The following is a 14,690-nucleotide window of genomic DNA, read 5'->3' on the forward strand; positions in this document are numbered from 1 at the left end:
GCTACACATAAAAACTGATGATGGTGGAAAAATACACCGAAACGTATTTTGATTGATAAATAGAGACAATAAATGACTGAAACCCAGGAATGAATCTGATTTTTAATTAGAATGTCGGAAGACTTAATTTTAAGCAAAAATAGAAAATTACTCGGTACAACAGATTAATTACAAAGTTGTTCGTTTACGAGTTCAGATTCATTGAAGAGTTTTGCACCAGTTTTTTCATGTGCCTTTCTTAAGCTCTATGCCTAGCTGGCGACTTAAGAGGCTTAAAAAGAAAATATATAGAGTATTTAAACATTTACTGATATCTTTAATGATCAGTAAGTGCTCAAGTTAGAATGAAATAAAAAAATTGAAAAAAAAATCACTTGAATTCAAGAAGGCTGCTAATTTGCACTTGAGCTGAAGAAAAAATGATAACTTCCAGACGAACAAAAGTGGCGACTTGAAGTTCCTCCACAGTCAAAACAAACGTTTGCGCTAAACACTGACGAAATTTCATTAAAATCCATTAACAAAAAAACATAGCAATGTTACACGAAACCCAAAAAATCCCGGTAAAAATGATCACTGCTGTATCTCCTAATTAATAGTTTGTTGACTTTCACCGATCTCTCTCTAGACACGTAAACTTATAAAATCTTCAAAGCTCTGCCCTAATTGATTCCGAAGCCTCTCGTTCGACCACACCATATTTTTAATTGAGTCGCTGCCGTTACAGATAAAGTGGAAACTCTTGCCTGTTTGTTCAGCTGTAAAACTGAACGTTCAACGCTTCCGGAAAAATTACGTAAACGTGTTTATCCAAAGTTCAACAGCGGATTGTTGAAGCGGCTGCAAAGTGATGCTAAGAAGGTTTGAATGCCGATCCAACTTCAGATAGTCCACATTGTAACACCGATTTATGGAGCTAAAACCAGCGTTGTCCTGCTGAGATTCAACGTGCAATTTCCAAAGATTAACGGCTGTCCCACGTTGCAGAAAATAATGTTTCATGGGAGAAGTGGAAACGGATCGAATAAATTGAATTTTATGGTCGCAAAACGGATATTGCAGGCTGCCACTTTATAAATGGAATTTGTCAGCAACGATAAGGGCGCAAATCTACAGATTCATTTCCGCTCAAAATCGGTTAATAAACGAAAACTTTTACAAGCCCCATTATGTTTATCGTATGGGCTTAAAGAGCTTTTGGAGTTTTTTACCGGATTTTTGTATTTTCATTTGATTTTTGTGTTTTAATTGCATCAACGAAAATTGTTGGGATATTTTTAAATTCTTAATAAATTGTCCATTACTAACGGAAAATAAAGTCATAAACAGAATTTGCCTTCATCAGAAAATAAACCAAATTGTGGCATTTACGAGCGAAATTTCCAAGACAGCCAAGGGCTGATAATAAAATGAAGCGCCCAAGGAAATTCTTTTATCCGGCTAGGAAATTCGATACAGCGTTTCATTTTCTGATCTTATAAAAGTAATTTACTTGCCTTGGAAAATATCCGATTTCACCTAAGATTGCCGAATTAGAAACGTACCTTGACTGCCTTATTTCTAGTAAAACCTAAAGAAATTCACTTTTACATAACTTACCGTTACATGACACACCGCACTTTATTCAGGCTCATCTCTCATTTCGTGTTTTATTCCCATCTGTACGTTATCTTGGTGTTTTCACCGTTTATTTGCTATTTGAATGCTACCGTTCAGCACTCGAGAAAAATTACTTTAAGCCAGGATGAGATGTTTTTATATCCAGCGTTAAACCGAAAAGCCCTCCAACTAGGTCAAAGCATTTTAAATCTTTGTCTTGCTTTAGTATTGTAGTTATTTTACATACGTTACACTGCAGTTGTAAAATAGCTTAAAATTTGGCTCTAAGGGAGATAATTTGTATAATTGCGTCATAAAGCGCTTTGAAAACTGCCTCTGTTAAGTATTGACGTTGGTGTATAAATTTACATGATTATACTTTGAGGATGGAGTTTTAGACCAAACCTTCCTTTGGACTTTTGGAAGCTACTGTTTTTTTCGAGTTACCAGTGTTTTTGAATTTCAAGTATTTATTAAAAATTTTTAAAAACTTTGCCAAAACTTCGATTCTAGAGAAATTTCCAACAGATTTAGATTAGATCTTCCTATTGACGAGCGCTAAAATGGGAGTGGCTGCCTTCACTAATTTGAAAGTTATAATTTTTTCTTTGTGTCAAGTACAAGTTGGGTGGATTCCTGAAAATCAGATGGAAGTTCAAAAATTCCTGAAAAATCAGCCAATATCTGGATTCTAATGAAATTTTTTGAGGTCTTTGACGAAGCGTTCGGTTCCACTGTTCCACTTGCTCTAGATTTCTGTAAAATCAGGCACAAAATTAGACAAAATTGAAAAACCAGCCAGTGCTCTGATTCTAGTAAAACTTTATCCATTTTTGGCAAAACTTTCCTTTGAGTGCGCCCAAATTCCAACTCAATTTCGAATAAACTGGTTACAAATACACATCGAGCCAGTTAGCGCTGTTTGTTTGGATAAACAGTGCACACAAATACGTCTCGCAAACTCCATAAATTGATGAATTATTTAATTAACTTAACTTTGCAGCTGAAATTGTGACCGACCGACTGGAAAGAGAACGCAACAATTTTCTTATTCGAGATGTTATTTGGAATTAACAGGCAGAATGCGAAAAATGAACATTTCTGCTCTATTGAGATTTTTTATTTGAGCTTTAAGCGGGACTTTTGAACGGAATCTCTGTATACCAACGCGCGGTTTTCAATGATCCGAAAACAAACCGTTTGTTTTCGTCGCCGTGTACAAATAAATGCGGTTCGGCGATTGAAACATTGCGGAAAACCGGCACGATACAAAATAAAATGAAAAATCGCATTTGCCAAAACGTGAAAATTTGTATTCCGATTACGGATGGAAACAAACACCGATCGGGAGCCCCAAAACGCTGGAAAAGCGAGAAGGAGAAAATATCGCCGAATTCCGCAGCCACCGAGAATATGTAATGAGGCTGGCGAGGAAACTGGCTGATAAAAAACGAATTCTGGCTGGAAACTTATCGCTCTGGCTCAACATGTCAATATTCGCATCTTGCATGATTCTAATATGCTTCCAATGGATGGAAACAATTTATCATCATCAACTTTGCCAATGAGAAAAAAACGCTGGCCTAAGAACCCGAAAACAAACCAGGCGTTGGCACAACATTTTTTACATTTCGAACTTAAATCGCTGCTAAACTTTGACCAGTTTAAGTAGTCTGAAGACGGGTCGAAACCTCAAAGTAATCCCATTCGAATGTAAACTCCTTCATCGAGGGATTATGTGACAAGGCAGTTGATTAGGTCGGACGTGCTCTCGTTACCGGATATCTTCCGACGAATTATCGGCAAACCTTTCACGTTATGCATGAAAATCCTGTGGCGAGTTTTCACGTTTGCCGACTTTATTGCGATTTAAATGTGTTGCTTTTTTTGGCCTGAGCCTTTCGGGGCTGGAACAAACCAAGTCGCAAACTTTGGGGCCAATTTACAACAATCCAGTGGAAATATCGCAAAATTCGTAATAAATCATCGGTAGCATCAAGGCGACGGAATCTAGGGCGAAAGCTAATTACATTCCCAGAGCAAGTTGTAATGAAAAATTACCATCCCAAAATTCCTCCTATACACTCCAACAGCTATTCATCAGGTGAGAGGGTGCATCGTTGAAAGCTTCAGATTAGTTTTAGAGTACCTAAGGAGGTTAATTAGTCACGCAGCACCTGAACCCACCAGAAAAAGAAAGTTTTAATTGTGTTCCAAGGCGTTTTATGTAGGTTTGCGCAATTAGATTGACGAACATTTCCAGCCTTTTGCGGTGATTGCTTGAAAAATCGCGCAATTTTCAGTGTTCTGATTTTAGCATCCTCAGTTATGTCCTCGTTTGCCCTCAAAAAAAAAAAAAAAAATATAGTTTCGCTCCAAACCGATATAATTTTTAGCCGTAAAGGTATCAAGTTGGAACGTAGCAACCGGTCGGACATCTGGCTTCTACCATACACCGCTACGCGTGCGAGAGAGAAAACCGATGCTGGCTACGTTACTGAATGGAAAATCTGTTTAATTCCATTGCCTTCCCTTGAGATCGTTACTATGAGAAAAAAACATAAATAAACCGTAATACATACAAAAATAAAAAATTATTAACTCATAAAATCAGAAAAAAACAGAAGTTTGAAACTCCTTTACATAAAATGCTAGTCTGTTTTATGCCAGAAAAGTTTTGTAAATCCTATCGTTGCCAACAAAGTCCATCGAACAACAGCGGTCGGAATCGAACTTTCCAATTAACAACAAATCAATCACAAAAACAAACACAGCAGGTAATTAAAAACTTGCTCCACTGGAGATTTTGATAAATATTTATCAGTAACAGCGAAAATAATTCCACATTACTCAATTAGATTTTATTCAAATCAGCAGTGAAACTGGCAGGCTGGCCGAGGCAAATCATTCGCAGTATCATTTCACTACAGCAGATTTTATACGGAAATAATTAGTTTTGTCACATACATTATAGTGCCCTTAAGGGCATTACTTCCGGTTAACATGGTTGCTGAACGAGTATGCAAATTATAATTTACAAGTTGTGCCTCTGCAAGTTTGAGGTTGCATATTTGCGATTTAATTGCATGAAGGAAAACTAGATTTTAGCCGCATGGAAACTCAACTATGGAAAAATGAGAACTTGCCCGATTGGGAATTCAGCGCACGCAAATAAATTGGGCGTATTTGATCCCACTTCTTATCGCTTTCCCCATTGATGACGCTTAGAGTGGCCGGAGGAGAAACTTGGATCCATTACTTTACGCCTTTCTCTAGGCTGTTTGCTTTGTATTATCCGAAATGGTTTTTTCTCTTTTCGCGTCCCTCCAAGCTCAATTTTGCGTTCGCTGTTTCGACTTTGCAAAAGATTTTGTTACTGAAATTATATTTTTTCTTTTAAAATTGCTTTTCTTGCTGGTTTTATCAACTGGATGTTAAGTTAGTCTGAGGTTCTAAATGAAAAAATTCAAGACAATTTTCCACAGGACGTTGTTGTGTAACGTTTGGGGATTTTAAGTGCTAATTTCGAATTTTCACAGATTTTTTTCAAGTATGTATAATCAATTCAATGTAGAAATATTTAATTTATAGCGGTTTTTTAGATTTTGCACCATAATGAAATGAATGAAAAATTAACTTCTAGGATTTGGTTCTAAATGAGATTGTTTTTCTTCTAAAGCGTATATTCGAGGGCATTGGTTTTCTATATAAAAAATTGTCTTAGTCAAAATCGTTAATGTGGGTCGTTTAAGGGAAAATCGCATTTTACGGATCAAACCATGAGTAAAAAATTGGCAACTGAAACCAAGGTTTTCACCCTAAAATGCATTTTTCTTCTGAAACGCCTCAAATTAGCAGTTCAGAGTAGGAGCAACTTTTTGTGTTTGATTAAATGGCTTTTCAAAATCTGCTTTCAAAATGCCATTTTCTCAAGTAACAAAGGTGACAACTTGAACAAGCGAAAAAAAGAACAAAATCTATAAGTATTGCAAAATATCAATATATACAGAATCTCAACGCAATCTGTAGTGGATACTTCCAATAATTTGTTAGGTAAACTAGAAAGTTTTTTAATTGAAATATCTCGATACTAATGACTAATGCCCAATTATCGGCAAAAAACTGATTTTTTTCACAAAGAACATACGTAGATATAATCGCTTAAGCGGCTTTGAAAAAGCGACATTCCGCAACTTTTATCTCATTACCGAGCTCGTTTTGCGTAGGCTCTTTTCCGACTATCGGCAGCAATAAATTATTAGATTTTGTCTCGGTTTATCAAAAGCCTCTTTGCGGGAAAGGCCGATAGAACCAACAAATCAAACTTCACTTTAAATGAATTCGTTTGAAACAAAAACTTTTTTAGTCAATATATCCAAAGGAGGTTTTTCAACGGGACTGGAACAGAAATGTTCACCAATTGACTCAACTGTGGAATTTTGCCCTACTTTTCTGATAACATGAAGTAGTAAGACTTTCACAGAAATCGCCCTCCAACTAGAGCGGGTTTTTACATGCAGTTTTATGTGTTATTTTGTGTAATATTCCTCGTAAAACATTCGCAGGATTTGAGCTACTAACCCAGTTTCTTATATGGGCTTTAAATGGTGTAGCCGAGGGAACTCTAGCCAACGCGCTAAATAAATAAGACACAAGACAAAGCTTTCAGCAGATCGATCAAGCACTTCTTGTTTGCCATTACTCAATTTCTGAGTTTCTGATTCTAAGAGAAAAAACCGAAAATAAACCTGACATTTTTGATATAATAAAAATTGTGTCTTTTCACGGTTCCGGAGCTGGAAGGCGTTAGATTTGTGGCAAAACTGTTTTTGATTGATTATGTAGGATTATGGGGAGTTGCAGAATTGATGGAAGCTACTGTGTGATTTTGAAGCATTTCAGACAGTTTGGGCTGAGAATGGCTTCCGAAGGAAGCGAAACGTTCAAGGAGCGCTCTTGATTTGTCTGTTCCTGGCAAATGAGCAAAAAGGTGGCGAAAAACACAAAATTTTAGTCTAATCTTGCACTCCCAAATGCGTAGCTCAAATTGTTCTTGAGAAGCAGCGAAAAATGCGGCGTCATGTTTGAGCTGATTTCGCAATTTGGAAAAAACCGCGCAAAATTGGCATTTTTTTGAAATTTTAAACGCTTTTGAGAGAACGACTAACGATTTACAAGCAGTGTGCTTCAGAAAAACCAACATTTAGTTCTCTACTCGCTCTAGCTCAACCTGTTTGGGAGAAATGACAAAAAAGGAGCAGAAAACACGAAATTTTGGTAAAATTTTGTAAGTACCTAAATCTCTGATCTTCAAATTCTGTGTTTTTCCTTTAGCTGAGTGGAAATTGGAATCCTCTATTCAACGGTCGGAAAACAATTTCAGGACTTCAAATGGTTCTTCAGAGACGCAGGAAAATGTGTCGTAATTTTAGTCGATTTTGCATATTAAAAAACAACCGCGCAAAGTAGTGTTTTTCCTAAAATTTTGTAAAAACTACCATCTTTCTCAAGCGTTGCTTCACTTCGTAAATGTGCCATTTAGTGCGCTATCCAGCGGTGAAGAAACCGGTGCGCTGGTTCAATTTGTTTCAAAGATACGAGCAAAAAATTGGTGAAATATTTGAGAAAAAAATTGAAAATCTGAAATTGGACGAATCTTGCGCACAGTTTGGCCCAAACTATTTGGCAGTGACGTCCTTATTTGAGACGCCAACCGGAAATTTACTCAGGTCGCAAATTGCTTCGAAAATTTCAATCATATTGCGTGCTTGCCAGCTTGCGCGTTTGTTCCCGGTGATTCAAAAGTACTGATTATCTAAAAATTGAAACGAAAACTTGGAAAAATTCACTGAGCCTGCCAACACTCCCCAAGAAATCAAATCAGTAATTTTAAAATTCCTGCAATCTTCCGCGAAACGTAACAATTCGATGAAAGACATACGTAATTAAATTTCCGTCTCACTCGTTGGACCAGCAATAGAAAAAGACCGACAATGATTGCGTCACTGTCAAAAAGTTTGGGACAAACTATAGTAGTAAATGAGAGCAATTTTTCCTCCGATTGATAAACTAGGATGCTTCCGCCCGGACGCTGTCCCAACACTTCAAACGGGAACAAAGGACGTCGGCGTCGTTTCCATAACAACGGGGAAACGGGTTGAGTGGGGGCGACGTCGCCGACATTCTGGTGGGGGTAACGTATGATAGAAACGCGCATTGAAAATTTCCCGTTAGTTTTGGAAAATCCGTCGCGACGCGCTTTCAGGCTTTTCTGCGGGGCGTCGAGATCTACAGGGTGAACAGTTAGTTCCCTGGTAAACATTGCGCGACTTTGAAATCTGCGTTGGCCTCGCACTGTTGCCGTTTCCCGCTTTGTTTCCAGCCAACTTTGAAAAAACTGCGAAACAATGCGCTAAAAGTTTGCGAAAGTCCGAGTGCCGTCGTGTGTCGACTAACTGGCGAAACTTGTAAGTTGTTTTTGGTGTTGTGTAACTGTTTTTTATTTACCTGCCAGTTGTTTTAAAAAGGTACCGAATGCTTTGGTTGAATGAACTGCAGTTGGCCGAGTTTCTTTACAGCTGAAAATCGACAAGGTTGTCGTTCCTGCATCAGCCTGCAAAGTGGTTTTCCCTAACGCAACTTTTCCAGCCAATTTGGGAAACGTTGCTTAAAGAACGCTTAACCGGTGTTATTTGCTGAAAATTCTACTAAACCTCAGAATTACACAGAGTTGCAGCGCCGAAACATTTTTTCCCTAATGTAGCATCCGAGTTTTTAAATTTTTATGCAAATTTCAATTAATTTCTGTTATTTAAATATTACCAGTTAAGCGTATTTTACTCTATCATTGAGACAATCTGTACTGTTAAATAATTAACATCAAACTCTTGCAGGGCTCGAGCAGTTAATGATTCTGTCCTGGTCAATCAGTGACAATAACAAAAAGCAAGCACCAATAGAACTTTATCGGCAATATAAAATTGAGTTCTTTGAAGAATCTTCGGTCTATCAACGTGTTTATGGACAAATTTAAGTGTATAAATATTTACGTCCTCTGAACTTGCGCAACATAATTTAGACTCGATGGTTTTAGCAAAAGACACCGTGTTTATGTGATGCGGAGATTTACGCACTGATTACAACAAAAAGCTGGAAAATACTATTAAAAAAAACTAGTTACTTTCTAATTTTATCTCGTGCTAATCGAGTTTCTGGCAGTAAAGTTTAGGACAATTTGACGCTTTCCGTGGGCGAAAATTTACAAAGAGCCTAATTTTCTTTTCGGCGAATCCATTATATCAAAAAGAGAAAGCATACCAAACGAAATCGAATTACGTTGGTTTAATAATTCGCCGCTTTCAAAAGGAAGCGAGTGTCCCAAGAAAGCGAAAGGTTTGCTTCGAAAGCTTGGCCGTTTGAACAAAAGCGTTTCATGATGTTTGGCCAAAAATATGTTTTTTTTTGTTCCGTTAAATACACGACAGTTTAATGTATTGTGCTCAACCCGAACTGTTGCCGACATGGAAGTCTTTAAAATGCTTTTATAGCAATTATATTTACATCATATATCTTTGAAGTCTGCTCATTAATCTCAATACGATTCCACGGCTGTTTAAGACGAAGATAATCATGGTTTTAGAATTGCTGAGTCTAAAAAAAGAAGGAACTTCGTCGGTTTTCAAATGCACTAATCGGCCAAATAAATCGGACTGTGTTGGTTCTCGATCTGGTGTGAACGTAAAAACCGTAAAAACTTAGTTAATCTATGGTAAAAACCCTCTAAACTAGCAGATTGTTCAATTTGCGCATTGAACTCAGTGTTTGATTGATGGGGCTGCTTGGCGCAGTCGTAGGGCTACTTTTTTTAGAGAATTTTGTTTGAAAATGACGCTGATTTTGGAAAATTTACGTTTTGGAGTGAGTTATTGGCATTTTGAGCGCAAAATCCTTGCAGCAATTTTATTCTGACTTTGCTAATGTTCCAAAAAAATCTTCTTTTGAAAAATGATTTGCTTTTCCCCAAAAAAAACCCCAAAATTTGTTCAGCTTGTCACTAAATCCCTTAACATTCTGAACTGATTTTTAGCAAAATTATAATTCCAAGATTTAGAACTCTCTCGTCAAAATTTGCCAATGCAAAGTATGTGAAATTTCACAAAAGCTTCCCCAAATCGCTAAAAACCAGTCGCTGTTTTCGCGGTCTAGACAATTTTATTATCACTTTAAATCCTCCTTAACTGATGAGAACTTTCTCCTATTCTCCCTGTTTTCTCCTATTCGAATACTGCGTCATACAGAAGGCTTTTCTTGGAATAATTTGCATTAAAATTGTCCGCTCAAACCCCCTGGGGCATCAAAGCTCCTTCCTAGTTGCTTGAATAAATTACGCGGAAAACTGTAGTTTTCCTCAGGTTCCTCAACTAGCACAAAGAAAGGTGCGTTATTTCTTAAGCAAAATTGTACTTAAATGTTCAACCTACTGGCAGTATTTCCGTTTCCTCGTTAACAGTTACCGACAAAAGAGCAACTGGAAAATGCAAAATCACCAAACAAACGAGCTTTCGGTCGTTTGGCGATAGACAAAAGAGTTGGAGGCCTTTGGAGTGTCTTTACTGTTTACACTGTATTAATTGCATTAGTATTTCGAGTCATTAAGACTGTTTAGTAATTTAAATCAACCTTCCGGCTGGAAACAAGTTCAGTAACACGCGAAGGTTACAAACGGATTTTTTCAACTTTCAATGTGCATTGATTGGTCGACGGCAACGAATCAATTGGTTCAAAAGAACAAAAGTAACAGGCAATAGAGAACAAAGTATATCAATTAGAACTGGAAAGAGTGAAAATCCAGGTCAACTACAACCGTCAGCTCACCTCAAACGAAAGTCCATTAAATATTGAGTTGCCACTATCGATTTCACTTTCTAAGTAGAATGTTATGATGGATGTATACTTATTTTTCCATAATAAGTACTGGAAATATATGGAACATTATAGCGTGGGGAAATTCGGTTATAGGGAAAAACTCCACCTGGAACTTACACTTTCCGTACCTTGACCTTAGAGGCAAACGACCGTTAAAAAGGGTTTTAGTCGAAACAGTCAGAAACTGGAAAGCAAATTCTCCATCAAGCTTTAACAGTAATCGAAACTGGTGAGTTTTTCCAGTCATACAAAAAAAACAAATAATTTTAAAGATTACATATGAAACCAACCGTTTAGCTAATTTAAAGATAAAATGAAAACCAGGTCGAAGATAAAGTTGTTCGGACATTTTTTTCCATTAGCGAGTTTTGCGCAAACAGTTAGCATTTTCCAATGAAACTTTCGCGTTTTAAACAGGAAAAACCCGCGCCCTGACACATATTGTTTTCGTGCATCTTGAAGAAACCGACGGGTTCCAAAATAAGACGTATCTGAGTTGAGAAGGGAGGAAATTGCTTTCAGTCTGAAGCGCGGCCCAGAATTATCTCCATAATTTTTCACGTCTTATTTATCTCCTGGCGCCTTTAGTTTCCCATTATGAACTCAAACATCTTGGGAATCACTTAGGGGTTCGGCAATGGTCTCCCGTATGGTTTTTGTCGGGGCTCCTAAAAGCCAATACGAGCGATGATAAAGTGGATTCACTTTCGCATTGCAATTTTCATTCAATGGAAAACTCACTTATTTATGGAATATTATTTCATGTTGATGCTAACTAAACAAAATGATCCCAATGGGAAAGTTAGGGAATGCACTACTTGAAGTTGCAGGCAATTTAACTCGGGGAAAACCGTTTTTGAGTGACCCGAAGAAAATTCAGATAATGCCAATGCAGTAGGGGGGTGATCCATATTTCCGGTCAGGAATTAACCGAGTAATCCCCCATATGAACGTGGAATCCATTCAACTATGGCCAAGTGGAATGGCATTTAATATGCCATCAAAATTAATCTTGCAGAATGCCAACTACGTTCGCGAAGTGGATGGAAACATCACCATTAAGTACGGTGGATGATTGGGTGAAACTTGGTTAGCAAATTAACTAATTAATCAGTCAAAACTCCCTTGAATGGGACGCGTTAAATTTTTTCCTTTAACCCAAGTAGTGGAAAGACAAAGCTTTTCTAGTTTTACTATTCATAAGGAAAATAATCAGCTTTTATATTCTCTGGCAATGTGGTTCATACGACTAGCCAAATTTTCAAGATTTTTCAACCTTTAAGAGCTTCCCAGGCCGAAGGGCAAGTGTTTAATCCGCATACTAAATGGCTTTACAGAATAATCCTTTTGCCATTCCGCTCGTCTCTCAAACCCAAAATCCTGAAAAAGTTTTTCGAGCTTTTTATTTATATAAAAACCCCTCGTCTGTTAATCATTCAGCCAATTCCAATTGTTGAAAATTAATTTCACAATTAAAAAAATATATTTGATTTGGTTAATACATAGTTCCAATTGATATAAAATCTTGATTGTTCCTCAAATTCAATCGACTTTGTTGCTTTTCCCGTTTTTGCCGGTTGTTTGCGTAGAAAAATCCTGCCACACAATCCCTCAAGCACATAAAGTTTGGTAACAGCTGGGATCTAAATATTTTGTCGAATAAGGGACTTATATATTCAAATATTTATGTTAAACTAGGGCTTTACAGAAAACTCTCTACGGGAGTCGCGTTCAAGTTAGAGTAAACACAGCAGGAATTATTGGGCATTCTTCCGAAAATAACTTGAGGAAGTCGCAGAAGGAAAGTATTGCAATGTGAGTGAGTTGATGCCTACATTTTGGCCGGATAATTCAAATAACTCCTGCTTATTTACAATTGATTAAATGATGATACTTTTTCGGGCTTTTAAGCCGGAGTGGTAAATGTTTCCGGACGTTTCGCAAGCACGAGTGGTTCCCATCTTCAGAGGTGGTTTGCTCCGCTGTAACCGTTCGCGCTCGACGCTCCGTATAAACGATTCAAAAATGCTGTGTTTGGTGGCATGAGCAGCTTTCACGCTGCTTTCCGATAAAATCCGCTCGGTAAAAGGGTTTTAAGAGGCGGAAAATTAAATTGGTAACTTATAGCTTTCACAACAGTCTAAAGTGCTTCTGGCAAAGAGCGTGCTTAATTGGTGATGGCTTTTACTGTAAGAAGAATACGCGATCCATCGGTTGATTTTCTCCTTGAAACCGGCATGGTGTGTTTCAGATAACAGGGCTAAAAGGGCCTTTAGAGCATTCCGAAGTGTGGCTAAGCAGGATTAAAGGAAAAACCAAAAGTTTCTAATCCGCACGGAGGCAGATTGCAGTTTAATGCCGCGAACAATTCAACAAAAATGCCGGCAATTTTGGAAAATCTCCTGGGAATTGTCAAGCAGTTTTGCAGCCGAAATCCGATTAGTTGGGCGGGCCCCTTTTTCAGCTTGCACGCGAAGCTTCAAAGGTCTCAGGCTCTTTTGTGTTAAGATAGCGGCCGAAAGTCCTCTACCAACATTTTCCAGTTGTTGTCCCTTTTTCCGCCAAAGCCATTCTAAAGCAAAGTCGTGTACTTTAAGACTTTTAACCGAGTTTATTACGTTTCATGTTTTAGTGGGGCTCATCTGGATGAACGGGGACTTTCGCAACAGGAACAAAGACTTCAGGTAGAATTCACAAGTTTTAAGCGGTTGAACATGCTATTGTGCCGCCTGATTAGGCATTTGACTTGAGGAACTGGACTTTGTGGTTGATTTATGGAAAATGAAGAAATCGCTCATATAACGTCACCCGATGAATCTATAGAATGTTCGACTTCAGTCCTCATAATCGCCTAGTTTCAGGAACGTTTCTGCACCTTAGCCGAAGAGAAAGAGATTTGGCACAGTTTAGCTCTGCAAATGCAGGATGATCAAGTAGTCTGCCAGACTTTCAGAACCAAAAGTTACAGAAATAGAGAGTTTCATAAAAGAAAGATAAAAATTGATTAATATGTAGTACTTGCAAAACGCCGGGAGGAAATTCTTTTCCGCCTAGACCTAAAAGCCCCAAAAACTCACCAGTTTGCCTCAACATTTGACTCCTGGCGATTAAGGGCAATAATTAAGCAATTTATCTTCACGTTCCGATTACGTCAACATTTCCCTAATAAATCAGGCAGGCAACAAGCAAATCCCTCAGACTCGTATTTCGGGCATTTTCGAGTTATTTTGGTTTTGGCACCATTCAAAATTTCCGCTAATTATTAACGAACATCTCTGGTTAAACATCGACCGTGTCTGTCTTGATCGTGTGCGGCTCAATTTTATGTAATATTCAGCACGGCCGGCCACTTTATGCGATTTGGAAAAAAGCTACAGAATAGTTAACTGAGAACCCAAATGGGGTTTAGCATTAAGCGGCCCCTTAAGAGAAATGGGAATGCTTCGATCGACCACTTAATATTTATGCCCGGTGTTAAATATTCAGACGCAAAACCTCCTAGAAGGTCTCGAAAACATTCATTCCCCTCTGGGATGGCTTTGCATCTGCAACAACAATTAGTTTTAAGCTAATTACCGATTGAAATTATTCACTATCGGCTGTTCAAGCAAAACGCATGTTACATAGTCAAATTAAAAGCCATTTATCGCAGCAGAATTAAATCAACTTGTGTTTGGTAAATGCAAACGGCAGGGTAAATTTTATATTACATCTGGGCCTTTTGGCGGTGACTGTGTTGATTGTTTTGAGGTTTGGGGCAAAATTCGCAAAAATCTTTGCAGCTGTAGATAGTTTTAACTGGTTGAATTCTAGATAGATGCCAATAAACCCTGTTAACATCAGGCTCAAATTAGTCGGTTAATCCCAGGTGTTTTTAGTGTGTTTACTCGCCGCTAAGTGTTTCAATATTTACCGCAAAAATTGCCAATAACCGAGAAACGCACCTTAACTATTTTAAGCTTGGCCGATCGCTAAAACTAGGATATTTATCGCTTTTACAAATCTGTGAGATTCGTTAGTATACAAGGTGATTGCAATGACTGCCGATGCATTAAGATAAATCGCCAATCAATAAAAGTTTCACTTCTAAGTTGTGCATTAATTGTATATACTTTCCTGACTGTGTTTCAATTCCAAATCAAATTAATTCCTGGGTTTCAGTCATT

At 37.8% G+C, this 14,690-nt stretch overlaps 1 protein-coding gene and 1 long non-coding RNA gene across 2 annotated transcripts in view; one reads left to right on the plus strand and one right to left on the minus strand.

Annotated features, from left to right (window-relative positions):
• Positions 1–7,844: 7,844 nt before the first annotated feature.
• Positions 7,845–14,690, plus strand: part of LOC109536544 (1-phosphatidylinositol 4,5-bisphosphate phosphodiesterase epsilon-1) — a gene marked incomplete in the record, with an annotated part of 48,466 nt that continues 41,620 nt past the window's right edge. Inside the window, 1 exon segment of the mRNA XM_048668362.1 lies at positions 7,845–8,066.
• Positions 11,989–14,690, minus strand: part of LOC125505158 — a 20,443-nt gene continuing 17,741 nt past the window's right edge. The window contains exon 2 of the long non-coding RNA XR_007281963.1: positions 11,989–12,167. This is a non-coding gene — a long non-coding RNA (uncharacterized LOC125505158). The remainder of the gene's footprint in view (positions 12,168–14,690) is intronic.

This window comes from Dendroctonus ponderosae, unplaced genomic scaffold (genome assembly GCF_020466585.1).
Source record: "Dendroctonus ponderosae isolate FM_Combo_2020 unplaced genomic scaffold, Dpon_F_20191213v2 Dpon_F_20191213_7, whole genome shotgun sequence".
Lineage (NCBI taxonomy): Eukaryota > Metazoa > Arthropoda > Insecta > Coleoptera > Curculionidae > Dendroctonus > Dendroctonus ponderosae.